Genomic DNA, 9,315 nt, shown 5'->3' on the forward strand with positions numbered 1-9,315 from the left:
ACCTAAATGCGCTTCTACCCAGTCAGCAGCCATATGTTGGAGCTGTGGATTCTTCCCTTGCTCCTTGCCAAACGCAAGCGCCACCCGACGACGAACCTCCGCCACCAAAAGAAGCCCTCCTGGCATTATTGTTCTTGTGGACGGGCGCGGGCCTTCGTTTGATCAGCACATGATGGAGTAATGGATATATTAATGCCCCTCTCTCCCCAGACAACACACACACTGGGGGTGTCCCATCCATCCACTAGGGGACACGAAGCCAGAACAGTCGCCGGGCTGTTCATAAATTCATCACAGCACCACAGCACAACCAAACATATACACAACACGATCTCCATTCCGTTTTTTTGTGCGCAAAGGCACGCAAAGAAGGGATATGGGAATGAATACCCAATGAGACGGAGACCTCCCCAACCTCCCCAGAACAAAACCAAAAAAAAACTCCTGACTGTGGGGGTGTGTACAAAGGAGTCGTACACATCGGCAAACATAACCAATTCGTTTAAGTAAAGCCTTCTCGGGGGGGGGGGGGGGGGAGCCAATGCCACATAGAGAGAAAAAAGGGAAAAGAGCAACTCTTCAATATTCACAAACGCGCTCCACAACGCACAGACAAAGTGTGTGTCTTTGGGGCGATGAGTTTGGCCACATCTTCAGGGCAAGTCTTTGGCGGAGAGCGCACGTCTTGTGTTCGATATTCTCTAATCCCTCCATTTCATTCCCCAACTCTCGTCCTTTCCGTCAAACTTCGAACCAGTCTCCGGGATGGGAACGACCAGAATATGGGAGATGTTACCTCTCCTTCAAGTAGTAGCTACAGCCAAGCCGCAGCCATCAATCTGCCTGCTGTTGCTCCAAAGACGGTATAAGCAATACAAACAACAACCAGCTCCACCGTTTTGGATCTTCCCCGCCCGGCCCTTATCATATCATCCTCTCCTCAAACTACTCCCCGGTGTGTTTTGTTGTTACGACCTATCCCGCCGAACTTGCCAGCAGAACTTGCCCCTCTCGACCGCCATAAATAATGCTGCTCTGGTCGGTCGTTCTAAGGCTGTGGTGTGGTGGTGCGGACGCTTGTTTCACAAACAGAGTTGATCGGGGAGAACTTCTTTGAAAGCTCGCTGATCCAGGCGTTGTGCCTTTTCTTTCGTTGTCGTTGTTGCTTACACCTTCCTGCTACGCGCTGCCTGTGGAGAACTCCCCAAAAAGCTCGTACAAAGGGAGCGCGCGCGCACGGGTGTGTTATCTCTCTGTTTTTTTTTATTTCTCCCGTGTTTATCGTGCTCCGCGGGTGGAGGTTTGGTTTTATTACGTTGCAGACGCATTTACCAAAACGTGCCTAATGCTTTTTTGAGCAATACAAACACACGCACACACCTGTTACTAGTGTGAGGTACTCCTCCTCCCCTTTGGACCATCATCTCTTTTTTTGCTTTGCTTTTATGGTTCCCCAAAGGTTTCGGTGGACGCATTACCTTCGCATCGGCGATCGATGTATTCGCTGATCTCGAAAAAGGGATTTTGACACGGTTTTTGGGAGTTTAAAAATAGCGTCCTAAAACCCCCGCTGGAACTCAATTAACGCCCAAGTGTGTCCAGATCATGGCGCAAAACAGAAGAAAAAAAAGAAGCCTAACAACGTGTCGGGATGAAGCTTTCCAATTATACGTCACACCAACGAATGGCTTCCAGTTGACACAATCTTTGCCCGAGGGAACGAACAACGAGGTCGATGTAAAACAGATTTCAAATTTGATTGCTAAATATAACCGTGAGCCTCACAGCCTCTGGAAGGGATTTCGTTGTGAGGGGAGAAGTAATTTTGGAGCAAAGTTCTTGGTTCTGTCAGATGTTTGCAAAGAACATGGGGCATAAAGTTGTAATTTATTGAATTGTTGAAGGCTCTTTGCAAGATGCCCTTATAACACTTAAAATTTGAAAATCTTAGCTATGCACACATAGTACGTAAAGCAGAACCTCATATGTCCTGATTGGAGATAAGAAGATATGGTAGCCTCAAAGTCCTTGGACATGAGTTCGATGGATATTGTGATTGGAATATTCGTTCCAATCCTACACTGGACATCTCAAATGTCCTAGGCAACATCCCGAGAGGTCCTAACGAAAATCTCAAAACCATAACCAGTTTCTCCAATGATGTTGTCCGAAGACGCCCAGTCATATTCCATTCGATCAACAAGTGCCAAATACATAGTTCCGAGAGGTCTTCAACGACACGTGCAAATGCCAATTCGCGTAATACTGGAAGGTTTAGTGCAACAAACAACTGACTTGACACCCTTTGACCGAATTCCAGACTTTTGTAGGCTTTCACAAAAGGATAGATCAATCGTAAATACTTGAAGAGACAAGCCCCCTAGAAGTACCATCATACAGGCACACACATGCTATCAGCGGATATTTCCAGTCACCTCATCAGTGGATCACACTTCACATTTCCCTTCGATTTAATGATAATCCCAAAAATCAAAATACACCTTCCCACCCACTTCAACACATATGCAGAGCCGGATTTATACATTAATCCTTCGCAAATCGCATTAGGGTGCAGAGCTCCGGGAAGTCTCTCTCTCTCACACTCTGGAGCAACTCGCCGCACCATCGAGGAGGTTGGGTTTCCGGTGAACTCACAAAACGCACTGCTGCATTCCAAAGTTATTGCCTAAGCTCCATCGCTCCCCGCTCCCCTCCCTTCCACACCGGGTACTTTGAATTGCGTTTGGCAGAATTGCTGGAACCCGCTGTCGCAGGATGCAGGACGAGGGCCGTAGTGTAATTCGCACGAAGGTGAGGGTGGCTGAAAATGGGGGCTGTTCAGTTCCACGGCCTAAATGCCAGTACCGAGTAATAATAATTACACATCCCGGGGCCCTTGGCTTGCATATGTGTGTGTGTGTGTGTGTGTGTGTGCGTGTGGAAAGAGCAGCAACTTTCTTCCTTGGTAATGTGTGACCTAACAAACGGCTCGCGAGAGCGAGAGAGAGTGAGAATGAGAGCGAGGGAAAGAGAGAAAGTAGGTAAGGCGATCCCCGTCTGCAGAACGGAACGGTTCCGGGAAAACCGGAGTCCATGCCGGATTGCCAGAACCGTTGCCAGCGTCATCGTGCAGCAGCAGCAGCGTGGCACAAACCAAAACAACAGGCACACACACACACACTCTGGTGCTGTTCTTTTTGTTTTACTTCACTTTCGTCCCCCATGTTCGCCCGTACATTGCGTTCCACGAATGCAGTTTTAAGCGAAAGCCACGACTGCCCTGGCATGACCTCGAAGAGACACGTGGGTGGGTGTGAGTGTGTGGCGCACTCGTGTGGGCGTGAGCAGTTTTTCAGCAGAGCGGCTCCTCTTCAGGGGATTGAAAATTTGATTTTTGCGTTCGACACACACACACACACAGAAACACACTGAGAGAAAAGGAAAAAAAAAGGACCAAGCAATTATCCTTCGGAGGGGGAAAAAACAACAAGAAACAAAAACATTGTTTGCATTAGCGGTTGTTCCTGCTAATTGACCCCGAGAGCCCTTCCCCTGACCGCTCGTGCACACACACACACACACATACACACGCTCGGCATCGATAGGCATGACATCCTTCGATCGATTAGACGAAGGGATGGAGAAGGCTCGAGCCATTACAGGGCCGAAAAAAAGGAACCTTACCGACGAAATCGACGTTTGCTCCGTCTTACATTCTCTGTTGCTCTCGCTCGGAGCGCATTTTCCACCTTCACTCTCTCTCTCTCTCGCTCTCTCGCTCTCTCTCTCTTGTTGTACACCAACCTGATGCTTCTGTGTGATTTTCGCTGCTTGTTTGATGTTCGTCCTTTTTTCCTTCACGTTTGTATTTGGCCTACTACTGTTGCTCTCTCTCTATCTCTCTCTTTCCCGCAATACTCTTCCATCCTATCATCTGGATTGACGGAACCGGACGATGGCGACAGCCGTGCAATATGATCCTGGAATTGATACATACACACACACACACTTTGGGTATTACGACATCCCCCCCACACACACACACACAGGCACAGAGCTCCTCTTAAGGGATGATTTTTCCGTCAGCCACCCAACGGTTTTTTTTTTTTGTTACAAATCCGCTCATTCGTTTTTCTCTCAACCTGTAACTCTCTCTCTCTCTCTCTCTAGCTGTTACCTTGCCCTTCCACAGGACACACAGAGCTGGTAGGGAAAAACGGCCACCCTCCTTCTCACATCCTTCGATGGCGACGGCGCTCCCGGGAAAATTACACCCAACTCGAACCTGTCCGAAACGTGTCTCACAACAGCGCAACCGATGGCCTTTTTCCCGTCCACGCACTCACACACACACACACACAGGTGACCAACACCGTGGTACGAGACAGTTGGGAAGGGTGGCCTTTTCCTTCGTTCATTCAGCTCATTCTATTACTGGGAAGCAGGGCAGCTTTTCCACACTCTGCTGCCCCCCTCGTGCCAAGCCCGGGGGACCTGAGACCCTGTGCTGATGGATTTTGACAGGGCACACACCACCATCATCGTAGGCGCGCAGCAGCGAACAAAAAACGGTGGGGTGAAATACACTTACAGCGCACATATACAAGCGCGCGCACACACACACATTACAGCATTTACAGCCGAGCAAGCGTTCGCGCACACGCGGGGAGCAGCAGCAGCGGACGATTTTCCCGGAACCCGAAATGTTTACGTGCAGTTCAAGGAAAATGCCCAACGATCCAACATACAGAGAGAGAGAAAGAGAGGAGAGGAGAGGAACATCGAATGGGGTGGCGGCACGTGTCTTGATGCTTTTATGCTATTATAAACAGGCACACATAGGCACACATGGGGTTTAATTCCAAAACTTACGCCGCGTAGTTTGCGCCGTGTTGCAGTGCACTTGGAAAATCGGGCTGGAAAAACTCACCTTTCTCAGCTCGTCCGTGGTGCTGCTCGTCCGCTCTCGACCTGTGCTGATTGACAACGGCCTGCTCCGCCTCTCATGGCTTGTGCTACGGGGCTGATGGCTGATGGAAATGATGTTGTACGACGACGAACCCACACACGCACACACAGACCAAAACTTTGCAATTTTTTCGGAACAATTTCGGAACAATTTCTACATGCAACGCAATACACATTCACTTTGGGATTGGGATGAAATAGACACGATTTGGGGATTTTCCTTCTCAACGCCTGCTTAACCTTTTTTCCTTCGAAATTCACATAGGCACAAACACACATACACACGCGCACACACTAACAGGACGTTCTTCAAACACAACGACACAATAACAGCAACGGCAACAACAATACTGCATTCGCGGGGCCACCCCGTAGGTGGATGTAGAGGATAAACGGGTGTGTGTGTGTGAGTGTTTTTTGTTGTAAACCTCCTTCGGTTCTAGAGCTGCCCTGTGCACCAAAGGGAGACTTCTCGCTTCCGGATCTAGGAAGGAAGCCCGGAGCGTGCAGCCGAGTGAGCTTAACCTCCGAGCACTCCCCGCGCTCTTCCCACTCTTACTGCGTCGTTTCCACTGCCACTGTTTTGCCCCTTTCCAGACCCTTTGCAGCCTAGCACGGTGCAGCGTAGGTGGGAAAGGAATGGAAAAACACAACCATATCACACACCCGCACACAAACACACACACGCGCGTACGGGATGAAGCTTTACGGACGCTCTGCCCTAGGTTGCATTCCACCGAAAAAGGACGTTCACACACCCACACACGCACACACTCTCACCACGAACGCATCTAGAACGCACTTGCAGCACCAACACTATACATACACGCACACATACAAACGGAGCGCACGTTAAAAAACCCGGAATCCTTGTATAGACAGACAGAGGAGGGGTGCGTTTTGTAAAATCCAATCAATTGCTCCGTTTGCTGCTAAACAACAATTGTTCCGTTACCGTCTGTTTCCCTCAGGGCGAAACACTTTCCGGATCCTGCAATGCGCAGGGAAGCTGGCGGTGGTGGTGTGTGTGTTAAATTTGCTCCACCAAGCGCGAGCAAACGCAAAAACACAACTGTGCGTCCGCTTGTGGTATTTCGGTCTGTCAGACTGAGGTTGTTTTGGTTCGAGCGCTGTCAGCGGACCCGCTGAACCCGGTCGGTGTATAAACGCGCGCCCGGAGCGCGTACCCAGTGGGCAAAGTTTGACGTTTGAGGATTGGTGCGGGTGCTGACAGCACTGGATGCGAGCAGTCAGATAAGAGTCATATAACGAAATGAAAGAAATAGAACCAATAGATGAATGACATTTTAAAACGTTTTTTTGTTTTTTTTTTATTCTGTTACACTGCTTCTGCACTGCAGTAAACAAGGTGGAATGTATAATGAGGTGTAGTTATAGCGCTTTTGGCGATCCCCCCCCTGGGCTCCGATTTTGACAGATGGTTTTCCGCTGGTATATGTATTGATGGGTTTTTTTACGTTTTGCATGGTCCATATTTGGTGGAGATCAATTTGGGTGAATATTTTAGTTGATTAGAACACAGCCCGTGATTTCCAATGAAATTTTTCCTTGGAGAACTTGAAACGTTCGCCAAACGCGGAAAACTAACTGTCAGTTTTCTTCGTCGATTCTTCTTCCACCTAGCTGTCAAAACGGGCTTATAACTTGACCTGTTATCTTTACGGTCCTTGGCAGTAAAGCAATGCTGGCGTTTCGCGACATTATGATCGAAGGAGGCCATACATTTGTGCTGACACATAGACGGATAGAAAGTGTCGCCAAAAATTGTCGCGGAAAACTTTTTCAGTCGTCTATAAGATGAAAATATGCCGTAAATAGTAGGCAAGGACGAGAACATCAGTAAATAGTTAGCAATTTATTAATCTATATAAAAATAAAAATAGGATGTACCCAAATAGCCAGCTCGAACTCTATAGCTGATTTGAGGCTGCTTAACGAAAAATCCTTCCGATTGGAACCTTGTGGCTGGTTAGCCTGATGTATATGATTCATGATGGTACTTGAAGGCTTGTTAAGATGATGTGCAGAACTTTGTGGAACTTTATAGCTTTTTAATGCATGACATCGGTACGAGGTGGCTCTTGTCAAAGTGTCCCAAGCGCCACAAATTAAGCTTAAACGACTGGAAAATTAAATGTTCATAGAAAAAAAATCGAAAGCTCCATAGCTCCATTGGTTTCATCAATAGATGGCGTATTACAACTCATCGTTATATTGCTATCCTTTTCTCGCAATGTGTTTCAACAAGTTTCATCTAATCATGACCTATATAGCCTTCTAACTTTCTGAGCAAAAACCTATATGAATATGGTCGTGTGGTCAGATACGTGGGTATCAACACCAACGACCATTACTCAAATCTCACTTGCTTCAGGGCTGATTGTTTCTGTTGGAGTTTAGTATTTAAACAATCGTATCGCCGTTCTAGTTCTAGCGATGCATAATTTCAATGCGAAATCATACAACAGTACAGAGGAAATGAGAAAGCTCTCCTGCAAGCGATGAAGCTCAACTGGTTGGGGTATCCCACCAACAGATAGCGCCACCAGCTTTTTTGCTATTTTTAGAATGCATGAGTCGTTTGCCGTCTGCTAAACGAAGTCTTTCTATATTCCGTTTAGGTAGAGAACTTGAGTCGTTTAGAAACCGTTTAGTGGTCGTTTAGTGGATTTGTGGCACTTGGGTAGTGCATACAAAATGTATGTCCTACCGGGCAGATTATGGTTCGATGAATGAAACATGGCATTTGCTCGAACATTACTAATCATTTCGTTTTATTACAGGATAATGCCTCCACAGGGCAAAAGAGAGCTCGAGCAGAGCCAATTGTAAGTATTTTTACAGCGCCTACCATACAGCGTATTTAATTATACTATTTACACTGTTTTGCGGGTCAGTGTCGAATGTGAACGGCATTATTGAACAATCGCGAGAAGTTTGTTAACAGCTCTGCTGTCGCAAATCATGATAGTTGTTGAAAAACATGTGTGTGTGTGTGTGTGTTTGTTTGTCTGAAAATTATTAATCATTCGGATCTGCTTGCCAAATCAAGCACCTACAGTAAGTATTACTATATTAACCAATCACCCAACGTTTTGAATCATTTAAGGCCGCAAATACACGCGTTTCCGCGTAATGTCATTTGCGTTTCCGTTGTAAAGGCCGGGCTACATTGGTCGTACTCGCAAGTGTAATTTTTATTTTCACTAGCGCATCTGGCGATGACCAGCGCAAGCTAGATGTCGGTATAATTTATGTGTCAAAATTATTCATACTTGGTGTCTCATCAAGTTTCGAGCAGGCTACTTGTATGCCGTATGAAATGTTTATAAACGTCCATAAATTGCAACAAAATAGGCCGTTAATTGTTGTTGGTGGATAAATCGGCATTCATACAAAGCGCTAGGCAACATTTTTCCCCATCTTCCAACATCTTTCCATCATTGGGTAAAATTAAGCCTCCTGGACCCAAAACACTTTTTGACAGATAAATTATACCAGCCTCTAGCTTCGACCCGCCGCCGCTAGATGGCGTACGCGTTCACAAAAATTACACTCAGGAGTACGATCAATGTAGCCCGGCCTTAATGAAATGTCATTCGAACGCACTACCACGGAAACGTAGCGATGCTCTTGCTGGATATCTCTGCGGATCTGTTATACGCGTTGCAACGCACCCGCGGAAACGCGCGTCCTATATTTGCGGCCTACTGGAATAAGTTCAAATCTCATCTGCCCAAGTAAAAACGCAAAAATGTTTTTTTGTTGTTGTTGTAGATAACGTATGAAAGATGCCGGGACAACCGCTACACGGATTTTGGGCAACAGTTAGAGCAACTAACGTGGCCGCTAGAAGACGATCTAGCTACAGCCGTCTGTGCTAATTGTGGTCGACTCATTGTCCTATGATGAATAAGGGTAAGAAAAATAAAATATATGTGTAAAAATCACTTATAGCCTGGGTTAGTCAGTCTCGCATGTCAGTTTCGAAAGTAAACATTGTTATTCACCGCATGCAAAATGTTGTTCCACATCGATCTGATATTTCATTTCTATCGCAATAATGTTTAATTTCTGCAGCATGATTTTCAACACGACTCAAACTGGATTGAGTTTGACAGTTATTGTTATGTGTAGAAAATCATGCGTTGAAACTAAAATTTTATTTTCAAGCAAATACATCATTTGACAGCTGTTGAAAAACATATTGGATGCGATGAATAACAATGTTTACATTCGAAACTGACTTGTGAAACCCTGTAAGTATTTTTTACCATACTTGTTACCGAGATTTTCAGCCATTTTGCGTGGAAGTTAGGAACTTGT

The 9,315-nt window shown here is 46.3% G+C and overlaps 1 protein-coding gene across 3 annotated transcripts in view; it reads right to left on the reverse strand.

Moving 5' to 3' along the window:
- The window catches only part of LOC1277627 (tyrosine-protein kinase hopscotch), a 31,316-nt gene extending 25,235 nt beyond the window's left edge, over positions 1-6,081 (reverse strand). The window contains exon 1 of one of the 3 annotated variants that reach the window (XM_317101.5): positions 4,931-6,081. The gene's annotated coding sequence lies outside the window, so the exon portion shown is untranslated. Of the gene's footprint in view, positions 1-3,804; positions 3,994-4,872; positions 4,895-4,930 lie in introns of those variants that run through there. The other 2 variants (XM_061654685.1, XM_061654686.1) reach the window with 2 other exon arrangements.
- Between the last annotated feature and the right edge of the window lie 3,234 nt (positions 6,082-9,315).

The sequence above is a fragment of the Anopheles gambiae genome, chromosome 3 (assembly GCF_943734735.2).
Source record: "Anopheles gambiae chromosome 3, idAnoGambNW_F1_1, whole genome shotgun sequence".
NCBI classification, from domain to species: Eukaryota; Metazoa; Arthropoda; class Insecta; order Diptera; family Culicidae; genus Anopheles; species Anopheles gambiae.